The sequence below is a fragment of the Tetrao urogallus genome (assembly GCF_951394365.1).
Source record: "Tetrao urogallus genome assembly, chromosome: 4".
In the NCBI taxonomy this organism is placed as follows: domain Eukaryota; kingdom Metazoa; phylum Chordata; class Aves; order Galliformes; family Phasianidae; genus Tetrao; species Tetrao urogallus.
The window spans coordinates 50345158-50360916 of record NC_136817.1 but is presented as its reverse complement, the minus strand read 5'-3'; the positions used below and the strand labels follow the sequence as shown (position 1 = coordinate 50360916).

Sequence of the window (15759 nt, the reverse complement as noted above, 5' to 3'; positions counted from 1 at the left end):
GGACCTGTTCAGGGAACAGGGTGGGAATGGACTTCCAGAATTCCCCCTCCAAACTCAACAATTCTGTGGTGTATAATCAAGATGCTATAATTGCAATATAGTTGTTTAATCAACAGATATCAAGATGTTGTAATCACAGTATAATCAAGAGAATCAAGCAAGGTAGACAATGATCACAAAAGAGAATAAGTGGAAGAGCTTACCCTTCGGCTGAGCTCACCAGAAGACACCAAGAGAGACGATCTCCAGAAGAGATCCTTCCCCTCTGGTAGCCAGCTCTTAAATAGGTCTAAGAGGGGTGGAGCCAGGCTCCACCCCTTCCGGCAGCACAGGTGAATTGCCTTCACCTGTGCTCCTCTGGCTGACTCATGGCTCACCTCAGGTGATTAATCAGAGGTTCAGGCCATGACTCAGCAGTTCCCATACACTGTGGTTTCTAGGAATATTAGCGTAATTCTTGGATACATTAATTGCATCAGAAACAAAACCAGAAACTATCTCACTCAACCCCTTACCATCTGCAACACGCTCACCTTGTTACTTCTCACATAACGTGTAGCTGACTGTGATCTGAAAAAAAAATGCCTAAGTACTGGAGGGGAATAGCTTCAGCAGAGATACCTGCTTTTGAAGAAGCTGTTTCTCTAGTAAAAATTTACCCAAGCTGGCATCACCAGCAATTTTCTTTTCATGAGATTTTCAAATTTTATAATAGTACTAAAGCTCACATAGAGAGGACACTTCAAAAAACTCTTTTCACTTCATCAACTTTTCCAAGGATGAGCAAATAAAAAATATCATTTTTAGCTATGACTGGTAAGACTAAATCTAACAGAAGACACAAATAAGAGTTCGTGCATTTTAGTGTAAAAAATTATTAAAAAGGAATAACTTTTCAATAAGTACTCAAGATTAGCCACTCTTCACATAATCATTTCTTAGATATTTCTGCTTTTCCTTTACTCTCATATCCTGCAACATTTTTTATTCTTCTCCCTAATCTTCCATCCCTCTCTCATGCAGTTTTTCTTTAAAACAATGGTTTTGATGCTGACATATCTGCTTTAGAAGAGAACAAGAGACCAGAGAGCTTTGTGAAGCCTACAGAGTCTCTAATTCATCCTCAAAGACTGGTTCTATGGGAAAGGGCTGGGCATTTAGAGCATGAATTCAACAGCGGACAAGACCAGCAAGAAAAACAAAAACATAAAATAAGGTTAAGAAAAAAAAAAAAGGATGGAGAATAGAAAAGTATAGTAGCGTCTTTAATCAACCAAACAACACAGAATGAATAAAAAAACAACCCTTCAGCTTCCTAGAATTAAGTGGTTTGTGCTTCTGAGATGTAAATTGGATGCAGGTTTCAATTACGTCTATAATTGGCCTTAAAAAGTCCAGGTAATGAGACTACACTTGTACATTAATAACATCACAACACATTCTTTATTTAATAAGTGCTGAATGATTGCCAGGAAACATAATTTATAGTAGCTTAATATACTCTTATGTCCAGACTAGTTCACTGAGGACAGAAAAGAATAACAAAGAAACAATGACTAAAATAGGATCAAAACATTTAGCCAGATCAAAAGTTCACCTAGAACAGAGCATCCCTTTAAGCATTTGCTGCTGGCAATGGTCATAAAAAGAATGTAAATAAGAGAAGGTACACTCACATCTTCCCAAATAAGATTCCAGCAATCTAGGGAATTCCAGCTCAGAAAGTCCATGAAAAATTAGCTACATTCAAGCAATCACACTTAATAGCCATTGACAGCCACATCCTCAAAGAATTTAAACAAATACATGCTTTAAGGCCTCCACAGCATACTTCATAAATTTCTTAACTGTTAATCATGCAAAAAGTATTTCCTTTCGAGGAAATGAATTCTGCCATTGCAGAAAGTAAGTAACTTTACTTATCTACCTACTCCTTACTATTCCATCTTGCAAATCTCTATCTTGTGTTTCCTTCAGTTCATTCTATTTCAAGCTCTTTTCAATATCCTATGCAAAGCTGCAATTGTGGGGATGTCAAAGGAGCAGGAGCAACATATTCTGCTCAATACCCCGGCTGCCAGCACCATCCCAGTCCTTCTGGCAGTTGGGCAGCCCACTTGTTGCCTTCACTCAGCCAGCTGCACCCAGCAGCACCCTTTGAGCAAAGAGGAAGCACTCCGCAGACATCAGAACTCACACACACATTCACTGTAATCACTGCCACTACTGAGACAGCAAAGTCTGTTGTACTTGAACCCAAGTGCGCAAAACATAGCAAGCACACAAATTAAATGCACTGAGTCCAAAATCTCTAAGGAGGCACATCAACCCTCCCAAAAACCCCTCAAAAATCCTCCCAAGTCAACAATCCAATTGAAAATAATTATTCCCACGTTTTAAATTCAGCAACTGTGTAAGAACTGAATTGCAGCATGAGGAAGTGGGAAAGGTTAAGAAATTAGAAGTGAGGAATTTGATTTTCAGCACTGAAGGAGGTGGAAAATTAACCAATTTCATCTGTACGTTAAAGTGAAGTGATTTCTGCAATGGTCCAAACAAACTTTTTTGGTAACTGTCCACTTGGCTTAAACCAGGCTTGGTGAGTGACAGGTACACTGGAATCTAATTTTCACAGTTCAGAATTATATGCTTTCAAGAGCGCAGTCTTGTTCTCTCCTTCAGACACAGAAGTGGGAATTGGTATAGGGAAGAAAGAACTGCTCCACTTCGAAAGATAAATTCATTCATTTTGAGTGCACAGGAGGACAATAGGGCCATTCAAGCACTATACAAAATGTACTGGCAGCAAGACCAAGCTGCATCTTTTTGGAATACGAATTGTTTCACTCCTACACACTGAAAGCTCATTGTTCCAGAAAGATTCAACTGTGTAAGACTTTCTGACAAACAAAGAAAAGTTTATGATTCAAAAAACACAAAGAAAACTTTTCTTTTTTAAATGTACATAGAATAGATACAGACATTTAAGATACATCTCAATACATTTGAGCAGAGATTGAAAAAACTACAAGAGTTTCTATAAAAATTTATTTTTAGAAATAGTCATACATCAAACGTATCCACTAAACAGCACAATAAACTGCAGACTGAAAATATTAACAGGGAATGTAGCCAAGTATGTGGAAAGTACTGGCTTTCTGATAACCTGTTGTTCCTTTCTGAAGGAGGAATGATCATAACATGTCATTATCATCCCTGTCTGAAATACACAAAATCTATGAAAACCTAGCTGTACCTGAACTACAAAAATATATAACCCAATTTTTTAGGATACATTTAAAGTGCATATATAAACTGCATGGCAGTGAGCTAAACAGCTTTCTGTTATCTATGATCTTTTCATAGGCAAAATCTACACTTTTCATGGAAAATTTTATTGGGAGACTTTATTAACATTTCTTTGATTCCATTCTGTGAGATTCAAGAAGTTTTAAAATTAATCTATTTTTCTACTATATTACCAGTTCCATTTTGTAGACACAAATATACATGAAAGGATCATGAAAGCTTAACCACATTTATGAATAAAATTAGACAACTACATCTAAAGTATAGTTAATTTTCAGAGTTGCTGAACACTTACAACTTCTGGTATGTTGCCTTAAAAAGACAGGCCTAGGCATCTTATGAAATTCTTATAGAAAAGTGAGGTCAGGGTGTTACTCTTCTGGCCCTCAAAGAGCAGGCCTTTTCTACAGAATCACTACCCTTCCCAGAAAGTATAAAATGTGATCCTTTGTGTTCCCTTCCAGTCACTTTTGCAGAAGTAAAACTTGGTCTGGCATGCTTGTTATCTAAAATGAGCAAATTTAAATTTATCCAAACATAGAAGATCTAGAGCTGCTGGTGTTCCTTGCCTTTTACTTTTCAGCAATTATATTCTTATCTTTGAGTGCTCTGACTTATACGAATCTAACTTTTCCACAGTGCATATAGTTGAATAAAATAAGCACTTTCTATGGTAAAAGATCATCAAACAAGTAAACAACAGAAAACTACAAATAAAGAATCAGCATAATTACAAGTTTACCCTTTCTTGTCACATAAAAGTTCTTAGAAATAACTCCAAGTTGTATTTTAAAGGTTAACTATATTATTTTTACATCAGAAATATCAGAATATATTCTCATCTCAGGTTTTTGCTAGAGGATTAAAAGGATAGCAGCAACAACACACAAGGAATATTGTTGCCATGATTTAATGACCATGTGTATATATGCATGTGCGTATGTAATACATTCTGAAATACAGAACTCTTTAGTACAGAAATAGTACTGGTGTATGCTGAGAATACCCCACTTCTGGAAACTGCTGCATCAGCTGAGTGTCCTCAGTGTACAGCAATTTTCTTTCAGTGAGATCAAGGTCCCTGGTTTGTTTTGTTGTTGTCTTTGGCTGCTAGAGCTTGGGATTGTACATAACCCTGCACAAGAAGATGAGGTACACACACACATATGTCTATGACACAAACAACAGTAGGGAATGCAATATAATGCTACAAGAAAAATAAACTTCATGTTTACATGTATATGTGTTTATTTAGGCACACTTTTCTTAAACAATATTTTCTACCACCCTACTACCCATTTTATAAAGGCTCGCCCATATCTGCAACCCCACCTTATCCTACTCTTCATACACAGATTTTGACATTTAATCACTGTGACTTTGATAGGAGTTTCAAAACATGACCCTGCATGTTTCCTTGAACCTATTCTTGGCATTTGCAAGAGGTCTTCAGGCTTGCTTTGAGGAAGCTACCAGAAAGTTTATGACAATTAAACTAAGATTTACTTCTAAAAGACCTGAGAAGTCCTCTAATAATTTAACATGATTTAGACTTATACTTCATTTTAGACCCATGGCACTTGATTCCCTTCAAACAGTCAAATTACTCCACAGAGATTAAAAGCCAGTAACTAGAATTCTTCAGATAAAGCAATCAGCTTTCTTCCTTCTCTCCCTTAATTGGAGGTACAGAGTTCAGCCTTTCTAGCTTATAAGGAAAGGCTAATTTCTCCACCAGGTGAGGAAAAAAAAAAGTTTCCATTTTAATAAGAAAATTAAGATATAAATAATTATCAGAACCTGAGAATTAGTGACTAGTACAGCAGAAATTGCTTTGATATTAATGCTTCTCTCCATGGGTTTATATTGATCTCCTCTACTTTTAAACCACACTTAGCCACCCCATTTACCTGTCATCTGGCTTTTCAAATCTTTAGAAACTTATGTTCTTTGACACAGGAAAAAGTCTTTAGGCATAAATTTTAGATGATATTTAAACATCATGGGCTGGAATAAAAACTGCCATGAGTAAATACAGATGTACTCTTATGGTCTTCTTAATGAGGTCTGAAATTAGAACCTCAACAAAGCATGCAGCATACAATTACACAAATAAGGAAATGTTAAAAGAACTTGAAGTTTGCCAACTCGAGTCCTGATGAGCAAGATGATGTTAAAATTCAAGCTGTCTATGCATGTTAATTTTGTACATTTGTGCTCATCTATTATGATATCAATTTTATGTTAACATATAAATTCCTGTCCCATAATAGAACAATTTGAAAACGTTTTTGCAATCAGAGCCTGAATCATTTTCTATTAATGACCTGACATCAGTGATTTGAGAGGGTAAAAAACAAGAAGAAAGCAAACAGCAAGATTGAGAAAGGACGCATCAGGATAGCTCTAGTCAGTGCCACGCACTGTAGGTTTATTTGCAGTGAAGTATGCTGGATATGCTACTGGAGTACAGTCCACATTTTATTTACATTATAAAGAAATATAATATATCTATTTTGAGATGGCTCTATGACTTAATCCAATACATAAGTAGAAACAATTGAGTGATTACTTTCAAAAACTTCTTCCTGAATAACATGTTGAGGTAGCTATACTCCTAGATGTAATTTTTCATTCAACTTACACATGCATATCCACTTACAACAAAAGTTATTCAGAATTCTCACTTTGGCAGCTAAATAACTGTGTTTTACAGTATCAACACAATATTAAACCACTTGATTATGCATTATCAGCCTGTGCCTTGATTGCTGTATGGGATGGATCTAGGACATGTGAAGATGGAAGCCCACTTCCCGTGCAGACTACAAAAAAAAAAAAAAAAAAAAAAAATAGGACAGTCACATAATTAATGCGACTGTATACTATCCTGGAGAGTTAGCTCTTACCTTTGCCTATTTCTACTCACTGTAAATCAAAAGTCTTAGCATTCAGTCATTTCACTGTACATTTTTCATTTCTTACTACCTGATTTTATGCTCTAGGGTTTGATTTGCAGAACTGCCAAGCAACTGGAGCTTCAGCTGAGACCTATGAATACAATACATAAAACTATTCTGTTTCATGAGAGAAAAAAAAAAAAAAAAAAAAGAATGAAAAATATATGGGCGCTTGAATCATTCACTTTGTTTCTCAGAACTGTGTTCATATGGAAGACAATCATGTTCCATTACCTACAAGGAACTGATGAAAAATAAATTATCATTGTTCTTCAAATAGCCAAGAAAAATAATTACTAATCACATCACCATTTCTGATGAAAGATTCCTTAAGACACTTTTCAACAGCATGCAATAAAATAGCAGAGTTACTTCACGAAATGAAATTACAATGATCAAATGGTTAAGTAAACAATCTACATCTGAGGTGGTAATCTCATGTAAGAAAACAGTGTGTTATGGTATCCATTGCACAATAATTATATAGATGTAACTGAATGAAGTAAGGCTTTAGAAACAAACTCAGTTTTCTCACTTTTAGAGTGGGTGCACAAATCTGTAATCATGGTAATGTTACTACACACAGACTGTGTCAGAATTTTCACAGGTTTTTTAGCTCAGAAATCCCCAGTGACATTTATATAATCACGGAAGCACATCTCCTTATCTAACCCTGAATAACTTTTTCCTCTAGATACGTGCTTCACTTCAATCAAATTCAACATAATAGCAGTTACCAAAAACCTCAAATCTTTACAAAATTTAAAGAATGCAAGCCAGACCAGTGGATGCAGACTAAATTTCTCCTCACCTTTCCTCTCTGCTTCCATAAGGAAAGGCTTTAGTGTGAGCTCACAGTGAAATAATATGATACAACCAACAAAGAGATGTTCAAATTCAACAGCTACAAATAAAAAAGTATACATAAATCAAAAGCTCCAAAATCTTAGTCCTCGAAAATGAGACAAGATGATGAAAATGAAGAGGAAAGCAAAAACTGTAATTCCAAACATTCACAAGTTTCTCACCAGTGCTGAAACATACTGAAGGAGAAATATGAAAAAAAAAATATCCATCCTGCATCCATGCCTTGCCACTACAAATAATCTGTATGTATGCAATTTAGTGACAGACCAATAACCTTTTTGTCACTTCTGAAACCATTTCTGTGAGCTGTTGCATCAACGTATGCAATTGAATTTTAAGTAAAGTGTATATTTTGACACAAAGCAATTGAAAGTTATTACTGGAAGGCAGAGTTTGTGACTTAAAGGTACCACAATCACTTACATTACTTCTTAAGAAAAATACAGAAAGGACCAAATTCAACTATTCTACAGTTCAGAGTTGAGCTGAGATGTAGGAAGTGTGACTGTATTTACGTGCTTGCTTTGGCTTGCCATTCAGTGTACTAGGAAAGGGACAGAGCCTCACATCTGAGGCACACAGGACAGAAACCAAGCATCAAAATCAAGCTGATTAGCATTGCGCACAAAAAACTGTCTTGCTATCTTCCCAGATACATTGACAGACAACAGCTCTCTTTGCTATTAGCCCTGTTCTCCACATAAAAGCTGACAAAGCCTCAATTTGACCAATTACACCAAGTCCCTTCCAGCAGAGCTCCTCCTCAATGTAAAGTTTGATGAAGAATCAGCATCTCATTAGCTGAGAAGTGGTCTCAGTTTTTCTTCTGCTGCTTCTAGAAATTTCACAAGCTGACAAAGATACTGAAGCTAAACAACCACATAAATAAAATTAAAAGCCTGCAAGAGCTTCCTCTCTGCAAGGCTTTCACTTCCAGTCTTATTCCAGTGGCCACTTATTACACAATCTCCTTGTTTCCTTTAGTAGAGACAACTATGTTCCTTATGATACACAATTCCTAACACAGGAAAACCCATTCCATTTCAAACTTCATTTCTTGCTACTTGCTTCACACATTTTTCACCCCACAGGGATGTCAGTTTAACATAAGCAAAGCCTATTATTACTTGGAAAAGGCTCAATTTTCTTCACTTTTATAGCTTTACCACCTGTCTCTGATATTTTTTGTTTGTTTAGCTGAAACAGGTATCCCTGTAACCACCATCTCAAAAATCTCATGCAGTTTTAAACACTTCCCCAGAGCACTGCCTATTGACACAAGGACATTTTTAAACATCTTTATTACTAATAAAATTTTAAGTAGCCATCTGGACTCTTCTTTTAAAGTGATTCACAATAGAAAACCTTCTTGGAAGATTTATCAGGACTGTTCTCTGGAGACCACAAAGGTCTGTATGTTTTAGAAGAATCATGTACAGTTATGGTTTTCTGAATTCACATCTTTATAATTCTACTGTGAAGCTTTATATATCCACCAAAGCTCTTGTTATGCATTCATAGTCCAGACAACTGCTAACAAAGTGTTTGAGCTTCTAAAGAAAGGATAGACTGTGAACATTTCTGTGATGTTTTAAAAGTTGGAACAGTGAAAAATTGATTACTCTCTTTATAGTCTTCTGTACAGTTGCCATTGGATAATAGAGAAAACTGGTATTAAACTCCTTCCAGCAAAAATCTCCCCAGTGAACCAAGAAAAAACCCTGAGCAATGGGGTTCCTGTTTTCCTCTAAATTTACCTGTGGTGATAAACTTCTATGATATTGAATAGTAAAAAGTAGCACTAATCAATCGTAAGTTTTTTATTGACTAAGAGCAAATAGAAAGGTGTTAAGTCATCCCTGTACAAATAAAACCATTTACTTTTTAAATAAATAAAGTGAACTCCTCTTTTTTAAAATAAGAGGTAACTCTGACATCACAGACCATGAGTAAAAATAATGCATAATTTCTGCTTTAATAAATATTAGCAGAAGAAGTAACATTTCCTGACTGAACTGTGATTTTCCTAACAGACCTGAAGTTTTCCACAGCCTTTCTAATTTTCTTTCATGAAGTTTATCTCCAGTTTATGGAATTCAAAAATATTTATGGACAATTATAAAGAAAGTTTCAAAACTTTTTAAAGCACCGTCTAAACAGGATCAACTGTGAAGGGCATTTTCATATTGTAAAGGAAAAAAGTTTGTAGCTATATCCCTGTGAATCCCCATGAATTCCAAATATACCTCATTTTATCATAGCTGGATCACTGCTGGATTTCCCTGCTAATGTTAATAAAACTGCCAGCTCAGATTTCTGATCCTACCAAACTGAATGGACCTGTGAACTGATGCAAATTGCAAGAAAACACACGAAGAAAAAGCCTTATTTAGAAGCATTTCAATAAAATATGGAGAGCTCTGGATTGAGCTAACAGGACTCTTCCTTGCTAGGGAGATTTTAAGCACCTGCTGCTCACACAGCTATGAAGTGAAAAGTTGCCCTTAACAAGCAACATTATGATCTTTGGCATAAGACAAAAAAATAAACTAAGCAAAGCATAGGTCCACACAAAAACTTTTGTCCAGATAGTAGCAATTCTCACCTGTTTAAAAAACATTCACCCTGGAGGAATGGAAATATTAGAACACATTCAAGTTTAGATTTACTTTAAATTTGAAGTTCAGATACTTTTGATATCTCTGAGAAAAAAAAGAAAAGCAATTTTTCTACTTACAAAAAAATATAAGTAAGCATTTATTAGCAGAACAACAGTATTTTGAGTATTTTGAGTGCACACATATACATTTGACTTTGAAGAACATACTTGTGGAGATACAGACATTTTCCAGAAAACAGTTTAAAGCAGAAGCTTCCCACTGCTGCCAATCAGAAACCTGAGGGGACTTGAGAATTCTTTCCACTTCTGTGATTTACTCTAAAACAGTGAAGGGACAAAAGCACCATCAATTTCACCATACATTCTGCCATGCCCAGACCAAAAGAAGGCTGATGCTGTTACAGCAGCAGTGCTGCATGGTAATTTTTGATATCCAAGAATCTTTCCTAACTGTCAGTCATTTCAGCATTTTCTCTCTCAGCAAGACATTTTTCTTACATTTAATTCAACAAAAGAAATACATAAATACGTTCATATTTATATCTACAACTGCTTAAGAAGCATTTGATTTTTTGTAAAGAAAAGGATGAATGGAGATAGACATAGCTACTGTTTAGCAGATAGTCATTCCTATATTTGCCTAGGCATTTTGGAATCATGGCAATCATGACAAGTAAAAAATACCAACAACACTCTGTTAGTATGAAAGTTATGTGTGAAAATAAGAAGTTTCACAAATCAACACAGTTTGCAAATAAGCGATATCCTTTTCATTACTTATATACTGAAATAGCCATAGGATAAAGCATTTAGAGTTTACTGAACTCTTAGTAAATCCATCCTAAACAATGAATTTCATTATGAGGACAAAGAAAACAAAGGTCCAACACTAAAATATCTGTACTGTACTCATATTTCAGGACTAAGTCTGATATTCATAGTCTTTCTGAATCAAACCTAAAAGACTAAAGCTTTAGGACATAATTCAAAAATTATGAGCTGGAATGGTATATAAAAAAATCAAGTATATTTAAGATCGTAATGAAATCATTTTCTGTTAATGAGAGGTATAGGCTAATATCCAACTGAAGAATGCAACTGGTACAGATAAACACTGAACAACCCCATAATAGCAAACTAAATTTAGAACAACAAAAAAAAAACAGCAACACATTCCTTTCCAGAAATACACACATTCTGTACTACAGACAACTAACTGGTAGAAAAAACATCATATACCTTCTAGGGTTAACAAACTGTTTCCATTTACCGCTTCTACATTTATCTTTTTTTGTGTGTGTCACTGAGCTTCCCCTTGACACGATGAACCACACAGGAATGTCTTGCAAGATTCAGAATAAGCTACGGCCATGTGGCTCCCTTGTAGCGTAATGATTCCACCTGTCTCCTACACTCCTTTCACTTCTCAGGTCTCCCGTTCCCATCCATTTTCTTATACAAGGAATAGATAAATCTTGCTCATCTGAATTTTAAAATAGACTGAAAAAGCAAAACTTGCCAAGAGCAATATTAACTCTGTTTCAGTGCACATTCTCAGAGTGATAACATGGGGGGGGTTAATCAGTGCTTAAACAGTTAGTCTGAAACCATTAGTATACTCTGAGTAATATAGAAAATACAAGCTTCACTTTCATATTCTATAAATTTAAAAAGTTCACTTTATCAGTGTTCTATTTAAATAGCCTTCAAAATAATGTTGTAATTAGAAAATACACATATATTGAGATATACATATATTACTACATTCTGATAACTAAAGATTACTTATAAATTAGACACTAATAAAGAGCAGCAGCTACAGTGGAAATTTGTTCATGGTAACAGACCAAGAACTGAAATTGTCAGCACTGATTCACAGGCTGATCTAACAGCAGCATCCTGACCTAGACACCAGTAAACTGAACCACTTTGTATGCAGGGAAGCACAGCTCAGAAAAAAGTTATGCCTCATAACTAAAGAGACAGAGGTGTGTCTTGTCGTACAAAAACTGCATCAAAATTGCAAAGGCCTGATCAAGATAACATATAAAAGAACATAAGTGCTGAAAGAAAAATCTAGAATTGGAAAGATAAAATTGCTCTATTTCACAATATTTGGAGACCCAGTGGCAGAATTTTGCATCAGTTGTGTATAGCGGTGGGGAGGCTTGTAACATGCAACAATGAATTTTGAGAACAAAGTTTAAAAAAAAAAAAAAAAAAAAAAAAAAATCAGTCTGTGCTAGGAAGATTGGGCAGCTGCAATCTGCAAACAAACTAAAGCCAGGAGGAGGTATATTTTCCCAGCAGGACCATACCAATTTAAGAAACTAGGACAAATTCAGGAATGAAACAGAATACTGGACTGAAAAGAAACTCTGTCAAGACCGACATCAATGGCAAAGTTTCAAATGACATTCACAAAGCTGGAGATTCACTCCAGGTATCTGTGTTGAGATGCTACAGGCAACAGCCTTCCTTAAACTACCCTGCAAATACTGAAAACAGATCTTTGTCCTTCTAAGCAAATGGAAAAGTTAATCAACTTGATCAAAATCTGTACCGACCTCCTCAGATTTACATCAAAACACATCTTCATGCAGTGTAGGAGAATGAAATTTGGGTCTGCAGATGAAAGAAGCGTGGAATTAAAAGATCTGAACTTCCAGCACCACAGAATCATGCAAAACAGCAATGAGACATCTTCTGCTTTTGTACCTACAGTGTATTCTATTAACCTGCATTTGTACTTCTCCCTGTAAAATACCTGCTTATGTCAAGAAATATATACTTGATATTCCATACTTCATCAGTGACAGAAGGCTGAAGAAATAAAGCCTCTGAAATACAGCTTTGTGTAGATGAAACTCTTCTACTCCCATACTACCATCTCTTATTGAGAACATCAAAGTTTCACATTTAAAATACTAATTGTACACATTGATGATATGCAAGTGCAAAGACCGAAGATCACCCTCAAACCAGACTTCCAAGTTTTACATACTGCATACTGCCACTGAATAACAACAAGAAAAGACTAAGCAAGTAATGTATCACATGTTTTCAGTTGTAAAAGGAAAATGAGAAATCTGTAAAATCCTAATACATGTGTTTACAGAGCACAGAGAAAACACTCAGAGAAATAGCTGATGTGTCTATTCAGTGTGACATAAGCCCTTTCTAGATAAGTCACAAAAATGTCAGGTATTTGCTCTCTGTGGTTTGTTCATTTTAAGCAAGATAAGATGCTAGAAATTCCCTTGCTTCTCCTTGTTAAGAAAAGAAGTGCAAGCTGAAACAAACCAACCTGGAAGTCAGAATCCAGCTCCCACTTGGGCACCACTGATGACCAGTCAGCACTGTCTCCTTTGCTTCTTTTATGGCTACTCAGAGGTCTAATGAATTTTGCCTTGATCAGTTTCTCAACTTTTGTTATGACCCCTATCTCCTGGCTCATCAGTTTTCTTGCAGCCCAGTAAATTGGCAGCTGCTCAGTTCCTTCAGGGGAGAGAAGTGAGAGTCAATTGTAATAATGGGCTGCAATTACTCCTGTGTTGTAGGAACTGAGCTGCTGTTGCTGACTGCTGTCATTTTGTACGCCTTTGAACTTCTTTATGACCCTGTGGCAAGGAATTACAGTCCTTGGCTGAAAAAACATCACACCTCTCATCATCACACAGCAACCCACAGAGCCTCTGGACCAAGTGCCAGTCCAACTGATTGGGGAATAGGAAGCAGAACACAAAGCCACATTAATTACACCAACGCAGCCTGCTGCTTCGAGACCTCTCTCAAACATTGCTCAGGTATCTTTAATACAATGCTGCATACAGCAGTCTACTGACTGTAGGCATGCATAAATGTGGATTAGTGCAGTATGCTGAATACAGACTCCTCTCTGTCTAGAAAGAGTATGGAAAGTAGTACAGTTTTAAAACACTTATCAGTACAAGAGACAGACAGACAACAGTTTTGCCATAATGAAAATGGAGTCTCAGCAATGAAATAGCAATAAAAATATATCTAAAAAAGTGTATCTTGACTGAAACAGAAAGAAATGACTGTGAATTGTAATACTATTAAATACTAGATAATAATATAACCCCAAGAGGACTGGAGAAGTCAAATGTATATCTTCAGTTCAAGTGTACAAAGGCACAAAACAAAGATAGCTCTATTGTTCCTCAAAGACAAAATAACAGAAATAACTGAATTGTCAAATTGTCAAATTGTGAATGTCATTAGTTATTGTATATATATATATATATATATATATAGTATATATATAAATATGTATATATGTATATAAATATAGTTATTACTTAAAAAACAAACCAGACTCTTCTACTTCACATTTCCTGGATCACAGCTATCCATCTTGTATGTTATTAAACTCAGTATATGCCTCCTTAGTCACTGCCCAGTTCCATTCTCATCGCCCTCCAGCTGTCTCACTGCCAACTGCTGGTAATCTTTGACCTTAAGTGAAGATAACAAAGGTCTAAATTCAGTGCACAAAATTCTTTTCAGTAATGTCTTCAAAAACACTAGGTTCCAATCAATAACTTTGCCGAGTCTCTGGGGGAGTCTGACCCACAAGCTGAGAAAGAAAAAACTTTTGACTGAAGTTTTATAGAAATACCTTTAAGATATCAACTCTAATGATTGAGTTAAAATGTGCCTTCTCTAATAAGACATTATTTTGCATGCAAAATATTTGTGAGGGAGAATTTAATAACAATGGCATTGAAGTGTTTCATGAGGTAATAATTGAGTGTGAGTTGATTAAGTTCAAATTTGTTGGCCTAGCAATTTATTAAGCAGAGATAGAAATTATTGCTGAAAAAGCACACAGGGGTATTCCCCATATTTTTACTGCGCTGTAAACCATAAGCCTTTTTCCTCTTGCTTTAAGGAGGTTGCATTTATTAAGAATAAAGTTTGTAGATATTTTCTTTACTTTGTTATCATATAACTTTGTTACTATCTGGAACAATGTCACTCTGCTCCAAATAGCACAAAGAAACTGCAACTAACAAGCAAAAATGTATTTCCTCCAGAAGATGGAAAAGTCACTTCAGCTACAAAAGAGATGAAATTTCTCAGTATTTTAAGGATCATCTTTCTAATTTTCATTTTAAACCATCCACTATTCACAGTTTATGAAAACTTAAATGGCTGATCTATACAGATAACTGAACAATAGTGTAATCTGTTCTCATTCCATCATTTTAGCAGACCATTGGCAATTTCAGCCTGTTCTTTCTCCATCACCAGGGGAGTTACTTTTCCCTTTTTCAGCACACACTGTGTGTAACACGATTCTGGAGCAACTGTCCGCAACAAAAACGTGGGGAGTGAAAGAGCAGAAAAAGGGAAAAACAAACAAACAAACAAAGAGGGAGGAACTAAAATTTCTGGGGATCTGAAACAAACTGCAGTGATTCTTACTCTGAAGAATTTCAACAGAGTTTAGAATAGGACAGTCCAACCTTAAAAAGTTACCTCGAGGCAACAGAAATCCATGAATGCCAAAACAGTTCTCTCAGAGAACACTGAGTTTTGCCTGATACCACAAACTAACTATGTTATGATCAACCATCTGCTTTTAAGTGTTCAGGGTTCTAGACATTACAGAGTTGGTAATCACAGCCACGCTCTTTGGCCTCTTGCTGGTAGGTGCTAATACATTTTATTTAGTATAGCTACCAAGGATAAAAATTTGATCAGCATGATGTGACTGTCAGCATTCATCTGATCACACTCATCAGATTAGGCAAATCTTTAAAAATCCTGCTCCTCACTGGGGAAATGAATAGTCTCATCCCTCTGAAACATTAAAGTTTAGCACTCCTAAGGGGATATATATACAAAAAATAATCCTATTGTGACACTACTCTTCTGAGTTCTGCCACACCAAATAACTTAAGAGTAGAGATTTGTAAACTGCATCTAGTTAATTTTGTTGTAACAGACTTCAAAAATAGCAAGTCCATAACAGAT

General features: G+C 35.7%; 1 protein-coding gene across 1 annotated transcript in view; it reads right to left on the bottom strand.

The window, feature by feature from the left end:
* ARAP2 (ArfGAP with RhoGAP domain, ankyrin repeat and PH domain 2) overlaps positions 1-15759 on the bottom strand; it is a gene marked incomplete at its 3' end in the record, with an annotated part of 110432 nt that overhangs the window by 63564 nt on the left and 31109 nt on the right. The window lies entirely within an intron of this gene.